Below are 12,882 nucleotides of genomic sequence, written 5' to 3'. Positions count from 1 at the left end.
TGTGTGACTGGACACCAAAGGGCATCCCCAGATTCCTGGTGCTCTGTTCTCTTTATGGTTGAGGCACAGCCATGCTGATGCACCTTGAGATTAGCCCAGTAGTTTGCTGCCATCATCCCATGACTCTCAGATTTTGAACCCTCAAAGGCATGGGAAGCATTTGGGACTCCCTTAGTTCTGCTCCCTAAAGGCTGCTTGCTAAGACTTGGAGAATTGCTAAGCCCACTCCCTCCTCCTGATAGCGATCTCACCAAAGCTCGTGAGTTCCCCTCACACAGAATATACAAGCACCCTTGGCTATGAGTAGATAACTGGTATTTACATAGGGATTTTTATTCTAAACAGTTACATCAGTCAGTCTTGCCGCAAATCTCAAACCAAATCCAGAGGTAACCACTTGCATGGCCTGGTGAAAAGAAATAGGACTGGTTGTCAGGAGACCTGGATTGTAGTCCCAGCTTCTCCACTTCTCTTTTGTGTGACCTCAGGCAAACACTTAACTCCTCTGGGCTTCCATTTCCTCATCTATTAAAGTGGGATGTGATTTATCAGTATTACTGTTATTATCATGGTATTTGTTAAGCACTTAGTATGCATCAAGCACTGTTGTAAACACGGGGGTAGATACAAGTTAATCAGGTCAGATACAGTCCCTGTCCCATTCATTCATTCATTCAATCGTATTGAGCGCTTACTGTGTGCAGAGCACTGTACTAAGCGCTTGGGAAGTACAAGTTGGCAACATATAGAGATGGTCCCTACCCAACAACGGGCTCACAGTCTAGAAGGGGGAGACAAACAACAAAACAAGTAGACAGGTGTCAATACCATCAGAATAAATAGAATTATAGCTATATACACATCATTAATAAAATGAATAGTAAATATGTACGAGTAAAATAAAGAGGGCAGTAAATCTGTACAAACATATATACAGGTGCTGTGGGGAGGAAAAGGAGGTAGGGCAGGGGGGATGGGGAGGAGGAGAGGACAAAGGGGGCTCAGCCTGGGAAGGCCTCTTGGGGCTCTCAGTCTAGGAGGGAGAGCAGGTATTGAATCCCCATTGTGTAGATGAGGGAACCGAGGCACAGAGATGTTAAGTGACTTGCCCAAGGTCACACAGCAGGTAAGTGGCAAAGCCGGGATTAGAACCCAAGTCCTCTGAATCCCCAGCCCCTACTCTTTCCTCTAGGCCACGCTGCTTGTAAACTTTGCGTGGGACGGGGCTGTGCCCGATTTCATAGCATTATATCCACCCCAGCACTTAGAGCATAGTAAGCACTTAACAAATGCCATAATTATTATCCCTTTTCTAAAAGTATTATTGACTTGGCCTTCCCTAAAAGCCACAGCATTTCTTTTTAGCCCTTCTGTGGCTATCCCAGCCATAGCTCTTCCTGGGCAGTTTTCCCTGCTGAGTTGGGCCACTTTGTTTGGACCTGTGCTGCTTAAGCCCTCTGCTAGTACACCCAACAATGGACTACTCGCTCCCAGGTCCTTTCTCTGTAATCGCCAAGACGTAAGCCTTGTCCTTCCTCGTAGCTGGTGCTCATGGAGTCTTCTCCCCTAGTCAGCGCCCTCCACGGTGCTTCAGTCCTCCACTTTAATTAGCTAGGCTTCAGCTGAAGTCACCAGGGGAGTGATTGGCATCCTTTGCAAATGAGTTTTCCCTATGAACTTGGGGTACTAAGGAGCGAACACCACATTCTGAAGGTGTGGGGCTCATGCCCCTTGCTGTCTCATGCCCCTTGACACCCAGAACACCATGATTTGTTCAGTAAATGTTGTGAAATGAAATATACTGATAGCATCTAGTTCTTGGGGTGGGTAGCTTGGTAGAGTAAATTCTCAATACCCCTCTTTTGGCACAGATGATTAGCTTTCGTTTTGTTTTGTGCTCTGTCTTCAGGGTACTCATTTTCCAAAGTGGCTGTAGGGCAGTCTTGCTTTCTACTCTGGTTCCCTGAATTTGCCTCTTCTCAAGCCTTCGTCTTTCTAGTGACTTGTGTTTCTAATTCTGTTATTTCAGGCTAGTTTCATTTCCCCAGGTTGTGTTGTGTTATTTTGTTATTTCTGGCCCAGTTTCCCTGGGCCTCTCTGTTTCTTTTCCTAAGGGTATTTAGGACACATTCAAATTAAGTATTGTGTGTAAATTTAATTATCAGGTTATTCACCCTTTCCTCTCAGATCCTTAATGAAGGTGTTAGAATTTGAAACTTTGCAATAAAATTCTGTGCCACCCCACCAGTCATCTCCCCAGCATGCTACAATTTGTCTTTAAACTCAGTAAATAATACAAAAATAACAATGTAAGTAAAACCACATTTTCTAGGCTGGTTTCCACCCTTCTAGACTGTGAGCCCGCTGTTGGGTAGGGACCGTCTCTATATGTTGCCAACTTGTACTTCCCAAGCGCTTAGTACAATGCTCTGCACACAGTAAGCGCTCAATAAATACGATTGAATGAATGAATGAACGTTCTTTTGTTTTGTTTTTGATGTTTTGAAAGTCTTCATTAGGATTTGTTTGAGCTCATTAAATTAGCAGGAATCAAAGGTGCCTGTCTGTTTCAGGACCTCCAGATGTTTTGGAATATGGAGAATCAAGGGTAGAGAGAGATTTGCATGTCTCACTGCTGAATTGCTCCTCAAAGTTAGCCTCCAGGGAGCAGAAGTAAGATTGATTGAATGAATTTATTTAGAAATATCATATAGGAGGGTGATTCACATTTTCTTGCAGACTCACAATTTGCCGTTAATAAATCAAGGGAGGACATTTCCTATGTCTCCAGCTACATAACGTGCGAAAGAGAGGTAGATAAATCTAGCAAGCTGTCTAGTTGTTCCCACAAGGGCCAATCATTGGGCAGAGAGCATTTAGACATGGCTGTTTACAGCTTCATCTTCTTTCTAAGTTCACTCCTTGAAGTACTAAACCCTTCAAAATGGTGGTGGGGAGGAATGTGGGTCCCCAGGAGTTGATTTGAGAAAACAGGGGAAGGGATTAGATTGTTAACTTAAGATCCAAATCACAATGTTTTTTATAAGACAGTATTGTTTGACAAGTCCTCACTTTAGGGAAGGAGGAAACTGGTGATTTTCAGATGGAAAACTGAGGGGCAAGAAGAACAACACTGCTCAGGGCCACTCAGCAAATCAAGAGCAGAACTGAGACTGAAAGTCCAGCTCCAGAATCCCAGTTTACAACCCCAAATTGTTCAGTTTTCTGTCTCTCCTGAGGGTTGGACTTTTAAAGCTAGAATATGTCAGATTGAGAATATCCAAAAAAAAAAGTGAAATTTCAAGGGAAACCTGGAGCAAGTGTGCCTGCTCTTGAGTGCAAACAGACTTTGCATTTCCGATTTCATGTTGAGCCTTTATTCGTTCATTCAATCGTATTTATTGAGCGCTTACTGTGTGCAGAGCACTGTACTAAGTGCTTGGGAAGTACAAGTCGGCAACATATAGAGATGGTCCCTACCCAACAATGGGCTCACATTCTCCTCTCTTACCAATTCCTTGGCTATGTAATATTTTAATGTGTATGTAATATTTTAATGTGTTGCAAACAGATGCTGCATTTTTTTCAGTTTTTGTCCAGATCCCTGATTATCTCTAAAGCAGTAACACTGCAAGGTGTTTTTCCAGTAAATCCCCAGAATGGAGTGATGAGAATTATTTCTAGAATGTATTAAGTTGATCTGCTTCCCAGCCACATACCAGGAAGGAAGAACCCAGGCAATTATAGGGAAAAAGAGGAGGAAAAGGGAAAAAATGAAAAAGAATTGGCTTTGGGGGCCTGTTTAGGGACAGTCCTTCCCTTTGGGATCATGTAAACAAGATCAGTAGACCCAAAACTGTCCAGGCAAGATGTGACACCCAGGTGCAGCCTCCTTTGAAGCTCCAACAGGGGTAGTTTCTCTTTAGAACCAAAAGCTCATGGAATTGTCAATGTTTGTGTAGAAGTACAGAACTTGAATATCCATAATCATCAAGTTATGAAAAATCCCTGTCTCCCTAGAGGAAGCTTGTCCCCAAGAGATCACAGTGAACAAGGGAGACTCCAGAACCCTGTTCCTCACCCACTCTCCTGGTGTTGACAACTGAAGAGGAAAGAAAATTTCCCATTAAAGTAAAGAACATCTGCTGATTTAATGGGAGCCAGATCTTTTCTTTTTTCCAGAGTGTGCGCAAGCAGAGTCTGCCCAAGCCAAAGACTCTGGAAAGACGTCCAAGCCTCTACCTCATCCCCCCTGCCAAGGCCAATTTCAAGCTATGGGGCAAACTGGAGGGTTCCTTTCCCAACTACATCCTGATTTCCCAAATAACTCTGCGTAGAAGGGGACCAATGCCAGGGCTTCCCATGGTGTATTAGAAACAATAAGTCCAAAGAGGCTGCCATTATGAAGCAAACTCTATTTAAAATCAGGGCTGGATGAGAATTCCTGAGGGTTTTCTCCTTCCTTGAGGGATCCTCTTGGAGCCAGGAATGAAAAAAAAAATGTCTAGCCTTTACGCCCATGATGTCACCCACATTACACTAGGCACACAGCATGACATGGCAAGGGGCAAGAGCACCTTAGCCCCTACTTAAAAGGACTGTCTGACCGAGGTAAAGGGGTGGTCTACATGGCCTAGACGATACCCTATCTTGTCTCCACCACAGTGATAACTTAGAAAGATGCCAATGCCTAGAAACTCCCAACAAATGAAGGGCATAACACCTTCACTAGGCACAGAGCCCATTTCAGAAGTTCCCACTCAGGACAAGGAAGCATGGAATTGCTGCCTGAAGTCAATGCCTCAGAGAATCAGAAGGCTGCTTGTGGTGTTCCTGGAGTAAGGATTCTTCTCCCCAAATGATCATTGCAGATGCCAGAGAAGGGCCCCGTTTTCTTTCCTGTCTTGCATGAGTCTGCAAACCAGTAAGTGTCTCGGACTTTCTAGTATTAAAACTGTGACCCACGAATGTTTGGGTTTTAAAAAAAAACACATGACTGCCCTCTTCTAAACAGGAGGTACAAGATTTGGGGCTTGGGAAAGATTTATAGTTATTTTTTAAAGATATGCCCTAAGTTTACTGCCAATGTCAGATCAGATTCATCTTCCAAATACTTGACTTTTATCGCCTCTTCTGTGTGGGAAGATAAGTGAATTATTAAAAATTAAAGCAAACATATACCCTCCCCCCGCTAAGAGAGATTCTGTATCAGCAACAGCAGTCGTTTTGGGAAAGAGAAAACCCATTTATTCCTTGATGAGGCCTGTGGCTACAATATGAAAAGTCATTCTGCTACTTCCAGCAGCTGGTGCGACTGATTTGCTCAGTCTTCCTTAAATCGTGTAGGCCGTTTTGCATACTGCAGTAAGTGCATAAGACAGAGGGGAGCTCAGCACCCTGGCTTTTTCAAAAAATATTTGGGACTGAGGTCGTTTAAGATTGGAGGGCTTTTGAAGATACACACCACGGTTAAAGAGCAGTTCTCTCGAAGTTTATGTTTTTGCTCTGGTACAGGTATGTTATTTCTGTCTGCATCTGTCATAAATTAAATTCAGTTATATTGCAACATTTATTAAGTATTTACAGCAATAGTAATAATGATTATGCTATTTATTACTTGCTTCCCATTTGTTCCGCACAAGATTATAGTGTGCAGAGCACTAACTAATCTAAGTGCATGGGTGAATCCATACATTTATTCCAATACCATCCTTGACCCTGATCCAGCTCAAAATCTGAAAAGGGGATGCAGACTCTCAAACACACATACCCAGGGGAAAAAATAACAGGGAACAGGGAATATCAAAACAGTAGAAGGTAAAAAGTTCAATTTCTCTTCACCTCACTACTTCAATCCAAGCCTTCCTTGCCAAGGTATCCCAATCTCCTGTCCCTCCTCTGTGTGGTGCCAGCCTGGATGACTGAAGGTAGCCCCAGCCCTCCGGCTATGCTCCCCAACCCTGACACCGCCTGACCCCACACCAAAAGAGGGAGAGCTCTGGGCCATATGACTGTAAATGCCTAGAGTAGGAGACTATATCCATTTAACTTGCTTTAAATAGCACCTTGCTATTCACCTGTTCACGTTACTCTTGGTGCCACCCCATGTGTGTGTGTGTGTGTAGATAGATACACTCACCCATATATCTCACTGGAGATGAGATGATACCCATTTCACAGTTGAAAAAATTGAGGTCTAAAGAATTTAAGCAATTTGCCCATAACCAGTGGAAGCAGTTGGCCAAGTCAGGGTTATATGTATATATGTTTGTATGTATTTATTACTCTATTTATTTTTACTTGTACATATCTATTCTATTTATTTTATTTTGTTACTATGTTTTGTTCTCTATCTCCCCCTTCTAGATTGTGAGTCCACTGTTGGGTAGGGACCGTCTCTATATGTTGCCAGCTTGTATTTCCCAAGCGCTTAGTGCAGTGCTCTGCGCACAGTAAGTGCTCAATAAATACAGTTGACTGATTGATTGATTGATTAGTTTCCAATCCTTTAGAAAACCCCAAGGCATGTCATGTCATAAGGAACAGGTCATGTAAGGTCTTTGTGGGCAGGGAATGTTTCTGTTAATTGTTATATTATACTCTTCCAGCACTTAATATGGTGCTTTGCACACAGTACGCACTCCATAAATACATTTGAATGAATGAATGAAAGCAGAGCATTGTCACCAACAACAAGTGTATGAATGCTTTTCAGTCATGCTGGAAAATGTGGCCCGGAATTTCAAAAGCAAAGTAGAGCCTGGTCCCTGACCCTTTGCTAGCCAGTAATCTAGTGGGAAATATGGCATAAATCTCAAAAATGCAAACATACAATTAGATTTTTTACAAAGTGCAAGTGCTAGAATTATAAAACTTGAGAAGAAATAACAGAAATGTACCCAAGATTTTCTGAGACAAGGCTAAGGCTAAATCAGCAGGTGTGGGTGACATGGTCAGTATTGGGAGGCTTAATCTGGGAAGGCTTCTTTCAGAATTTCATAAAAAGGGTAAAATGAAGAGAAGAGAGGGTTTTTTAGACAGGGATAGTAAGTAGCCTGGTGATTCAGAGATGAGGAAGTTGGATTTATATGGACAGAACTTGGAGCAAAACTTTGGTGAAATAGGAGAAGGGGACAATTAGGAACAGAAGAGCCAGGCTTGAAATCTGTGGCCAGAAGTTTTTATTTAATACGAATGCTTTTGAGGAAGCAGTCGAGTGATCTGACTCTTGAGAAAGATGATTCTTAGTGCTGTGTTTAAGATAGAATGGAGTTTGGATAGCCACTAAGGAGGCTATTAGAGTTGTAATGGAAGGAATGGCATATAATGGGACCATTGCTGAAAATGAATTGGAAGAATTTAGTGGTGGATTGCTCATGGATAACCATCATCATCAACAGTATTTATTCAGTACTTGTTGTGTGCACAGCACTGCACTAAGCACTTGGGAGAGTAGCGTGGCTCAGTAGAAAAAGCACGGGCTTGGGAGTCAGAGGTCATGGGTTCAAATTCTGGCTCCGCCAATTGTCAGCTTTGTGACTTGGGGCAAGTCACGTCACTTCTCTGTGCCTCAGTTCCCTCATCTGGAAAATGGGGATGAAGACTGTCAGCCCCACATGGGACAACCTGGCCACCTTGTATCCCCCCAGCGCTTAGAACAGTGCTTTGCACATAGTAAGCGCTTAACAAATACCATCATCATTATTATTATTATTATTATTATTACAAAAAGAGTTAGTTGACACAGTCCCAGCCCACAGCAAGCTTACAATCTATATTGGGGAGATTAATATAAATAATTTATTGTATAACATAGATATGTGCATAAGTACTGTGGGGCTGTGGGTGGCACGAATACTAAATGAGAGGAGAATATTCCCAGATGATTAGCATGTGGAACAAGGAGAGTAATAGTGATATTGGCAGTAATAAACAAGGAATAATAATAATCGTATTTGTTAAGCGCTTGCTGTGTGCCAAGCACTGTTCTAAGCACTGGGGTAGATATAAGGTAATCAGGTTTTCCCACATGGGGCTCACAGTCTTAGTTCCCATTTTACAGATGAAGTAACAGAGGCACAGGGAAGTTAAATGATTTGCCTGAAGTCACACAGCTGATAAGCAGCAGAGCCGGGATTAGAACCCACAACCTCTGACTCCCAAGCCTGTGCTCTTTCCACTAAGCCACACTGCTTCTTTAAGAGGGAGTGATAGTAGTTTGAAAAGTGCCACTAGTACTCTCTCATCCCTGCTAGTTGCATTCCTCCTGAGGCATGAAAGTAATAAACAGGTGAGTGGTCAGAACTGGATATGTGTGTGTGTTTTTGTGTATATATACATACACATTCATGAAGGATTTCATAGAGATGCAGACTATGCAACTGGATGAGCTCCCCAAGAACTAATGTACAAATTAAGGAGAACCTTAATACACTTTGTAGTATTAAGAGGAAGAGGATCAGTCTCAAGTATGTAGAGGAAGAGGAGCCAACAAAGGAAACAAAGCAGAAGTAGTTAGCAAGCAGGAGTAGAACCAGGATAGAATTGTGTCCAAGGACAGAAGACAAGTCAAAAGCTTGAGCTAGAAGTTGCAAAGCAGTAGTTATCTCTCTTATCTTAGTTTCAAGGTTATGTATACCGTTCCCTCAGATTGTGTTTTAAAACTATCTGTTGTCTTGAATTTGTGGATAACATTGTGCTCTGGCTGAAAGGAAAAAGAAGTACATCCAGCCATAGGCAGATATGGGAAAAGCAAAAAACTAAAGAAGAAAAAATCATCCTGGAGAGTTCTGGGAAGCTCTCTTAATGTTGGGGTGAGCACACTCCTTCGTTGGATCTCAGCGTAGATCTTATCACCATTTTAATTTTGAGGAAGCTGAGGCACCAGAATGTTGTGTCTTGTCCGAGGTCACACAGCAAGGTAAGGGCAGAACTGAGATTAGGATGCAGGTCTCCTGGCTCTCAGACTCATGCTCTTTCCATTTGGCCACACCATTAATGCCCGGTCAAAGGGAACTTGCAGAGAATAGCAGTTGGCCCAGGAGATAACAGAATTCAAAGTGACCTCAATAAACGAGAAAAATGATCAAAACAGAAAGAATTCATTAAGAGCAAATGCAGCGTAATGTATTTAAGAACTGAAAAACAATGTTTTTACAGATTAGAGAAATACTATCACGGTGCAGGTATGCAAGACAAAAATCTTGGAGACGTGGCTGAATGTTGCTAATGAATGGCAAACTTGCTGCAGTGTATCAGGAGGAATATGACAGTCAAGAACCAGAAAATCGAGTTTACAATTTTCTTGGTATGCGTTGAATCTTTATTGGAGTATCATGTCTGATTTACGGTACTGCATTTTAAAAAGGATGTAGAGAAAATGGAGAGGGTCCAGAGGTTGACAATACAATTGTTTTTGTGTTACGGGTTTGTTTGACCCAGAGAAAAAAAGCCAAGGGGTAACTTCAAGAATATAGATTTTTGTAAAAAAAGAGGAAATTGACCAGTTATTTTCCTTGTCTTAGAAGAAATAGATTTATATTGCAACAAGAGAAAATTAGGTAAGACACATGACAGAAGCTAAAGCAGGTTGAAAAAACTGGAATTCATCATAAATCCCATATAAGATTGGTAATTTATAAATACGGTGCCAGGTATAAAGATTAAATTTATTTTGAAATGAAACTGTACCTTTATGCTTTTGTGTTATAGACTAAATCAGTCAATGGTATATATTGAGCCCACCGACCCCCGGGGGGAGGGCAGGGCATGCCTGGCCACATGTTTGATTTTGTTGTCTGTCTCCCCCTTCTAGACTGGGAGCCCATTTTGGGGGGAAGGACCATCTCTATATGTTGCCGACTTGTACTTCCCAAGCGCTTAGTACAGTGCTCGGCACACAATAAGCGTCAATAAAGACGATTGAATGAATGAATAAATGTTGGGTAGGGACTATCTCCGTGTGTTACCAAATTGTACTTCCCAAGTGTTTAGTACAGTGCTGTGCACACAGTAAGTGCTCAACAAATACGATTGAAGGAAGGAAGCTCTCACTGTGCAGAGCACTTATACTGAAGGAAGCCAATAAAAATTTGGCTAGAATAAAAGGTTTTCCTAGACTCTAATTTTTGAGCGAGATATACGTAAGATAGCTTATGTAAAATCTGGGCTGACGCTGAACCCAAATGGGAGGAGAGTATTTTAGGGAGAAGACCAAAAAAAGCCTCTGTGGCCTCTGAGAACCAGTGTGGCTAGTGGAAAGAGAACTTGTTCTTTGAAAGTCTTCAATCTACCTCCGCTCCAGTTTTCCTCAGTACAACTGCAGGAGAACCTAAAAAATGACGTTTCGAAGTTATTTTTTCATTACTCACTTCCCCTACACACGCAGTCTGTTTCATAATTAAACAACATGCAGAGCAGAGGAGATTTATGAACACAAATGTTAAAATGAAAACATCTGGATTTTTTTCCACCAAAGACGGGATAAATTTATTTGGAGCCAGAGCCTCATGCTATGTTGTTCTCTTTGGGATTAGATGTTGTGGATAAGGTCTTTAAGAAGGTGGACACTATGGTAGAGGACATCTAATCATATCCAGCACCAGGAAGTTTCCTGGTGATTTCCAGATGATGAATGGGGCCCAGGACCTCAAAGGGGCTGCTATTTTAGGGATTTTTTTGTTTGTTATTTAGCCGACTCTTGGGCTTTAATTTAAACATTGTTCAAGAACATACTTTTAGATTTTTTTAGAGAGTGATTCTCCTGCAGTCAGGGATATCACCCCACAGAGGATCTGAAAAAGCGTTCTAACCAAAGGGTTTTAAGGGGGAAACTTGTGCAGGTTAAAGGAAGCGATGCTGCATTTGCCAGAATTATACAATAATCCATCAGCCTGGAAATCAGAAAGGAACCATGAATTCCAAGGCTTAATAGTAGCCTGTACCTCCAAAACTGGTTAAAATGTTAATTAAAGAGAAAGGATCTCCAGAGTTGCTTGTGTAAAAGAAAATAACTCTCTTCAGGGATAGCTATGACGTAAGCTATAACCAGACTACAGCTATTGTGTTCCAGAAGTACCGTGGCCTGAGTGGTCCAGAAATGTTCTGGCCAGTCCAGTTATCCTGGCATTGTCAAATGCCTCAGCCAGTCCAATATTTCAGTCCACAACAGATCTGGCATTAAGTGCTCAGCATCCTCCTGTGTTCTCCCCTCCCAGTTAGGCACCATCTGCAAAACACATGAAATTAGCTAAACCTCGTGACTTCCAAGTCCTAGGCCCATACTGAGATGCCCCAGTGACAGAATTTCTATAGCTCTTTAAATCAATCTGAGGAGGTCGAAGATAGTTGATCTAAGTGAAAGAACTACTTCATCATTCACTTTTTCTGGGGGATGAGTCAAATAGTCTGCCTCTGATCTCTTTCTCCCTCTCTCAAAAGCTAATATTGACCTATCTCAAAGGACCATAGATGAATCAATTGGTTCATAGATGAAGTCATTGGTATTTATTGAGTACTTTCTGTGTGCAGAGCACTGTACTAAACACTTGGGAGAGTACAATACCACAGAATTAGAGAAGTCAGTACTAAAGGGGTCCTGTGGCAATGAACAGTTTACTGTTGCAGAACTGGCTCAATGCTCTCACACCTCAGGAGGAGAATGAACTCACTCATACTGGACTGACCAAAGCACAATTAGTTTAAGGAATGAAAGGAGAGAGCGAGTATTTCCCTTACTTGTGCCATATGTCCTTGCCTGCCTCTCCCTCTAGATGGTAAGCTTTTTGTGGCCAGGGAATGTGTCTACCAACTGCTATACTGTACTCTCCCAAGTGATTAGTACAGTGCTCTGCATACAGTAAGTACAATTGATTGATTCTGGAGGATTTCCAGTTAATAATAATTGTAATAATAATTGTGGTTTTTCTTAAGGGTGTACTCTATGCTAAGCATTGTACTAATGAGGGCTTAGTCAGGGAAGGCTTCTTGATTTTAGGAGGGTTTTGAAGATGGAGAGAGTGTAGTCTTTCAGGTAGGGAGGGAGTTTTAATCAGTCAATGGTGTTTGAGTGCTTGTGTGCAGGTCACTGTACTAAGTACTTGTTTTATTGTCTGTCTCCCCCTTCTAGACTGTGAGCCCATGGTAGGGTAGGGATTGTCTCTATCTGTTGCCGAATTGTACTTTGCAAGTGCGTAGTACAGTGCTCTGCACGCAGTAAGCGCTCAATAAATACGATTGAATGAATGAATGAATACAGTGGAGTTGGTAGACACATTCCAGGCCAGAGGGAGGGCGTAGGGAAGGGATTGGTGGCTGGATAGACAAGACGGAGGTACAGAGAGGGGGTTGGGGAACCCGGTGTGCACGTTGGGTGTAGTAGTAATAGTAATAATAATAATAATAATAATGACATTTATTAAGTGCTTGCTATGTGCAAAGCACTGTTCTAAGCGTTGGGTAGGAGAGCAGTGAGGTAAAGTAGAAGGAAGGGAGCCCATTGAGTGCCCTAATCCAAGCAGTGTCTGTCAGAGTAACTATTGCACTAGTTTTCTCCTGGAGATATTATACTTGTCCTTTCACTTACAGAATGAACTGGAAAAGCAGTTAGCCTTGAACTTTGGAGATGATGGGTAGCAGTGATGATGAATCCGAGGCAGACCAAAGCAGGATTCCCAGTAGCTCCTGTTCCATACCAATACGTACTTTTTGTTAAACTTCCACTGCAATCATTGAGCGGCCATTGTTTGATCAGGCCTGTCTCACAAACTATGCCGCTCTCCGCCCTTAGTATATTTATCACAGATCAAATGAGACACCGGTCATTTTCTCAAGCTGTACTGTACCAGGATCAAAATTGAGACCAATTTTGAATCATGTCCTCTA

The 12,882-nt window shown here is 42.1% G+C and overlaps 1 protein-coding gene across 12 annotated transcripts in view; it reads left to right on the top strand.

Moving 5' to 3' along the window:
* Positions 1-12,882, top strand: part of DTNB (dystrobrevin beta) — a 221,081-nt gene that overhangs the window by 137,467 nt on the left and 70,732 nt on the right. The window lies entirely within an intron of this gene.

This window comes from Tachyglossus aculeatus, chromosome 9, assembly GCF_015852505.1.
Source record: "Tachyglossus aculeatus isolate mTacAcu1 chromosome 9, mTacAcu1.pri, whole genome shotgun sequence".
Taxonomy (NCBI): Eukaryota; Metazoa; Chordata; class Mammalia; order Monotremata; family Tachyglossidae; genus Tachyglossus; species Tachyglossus aculeatus.
Note: the sequence above shows the minus strand (reverse complement) of the source record. Positions and strands in the feature narration are given on the sequence as shown.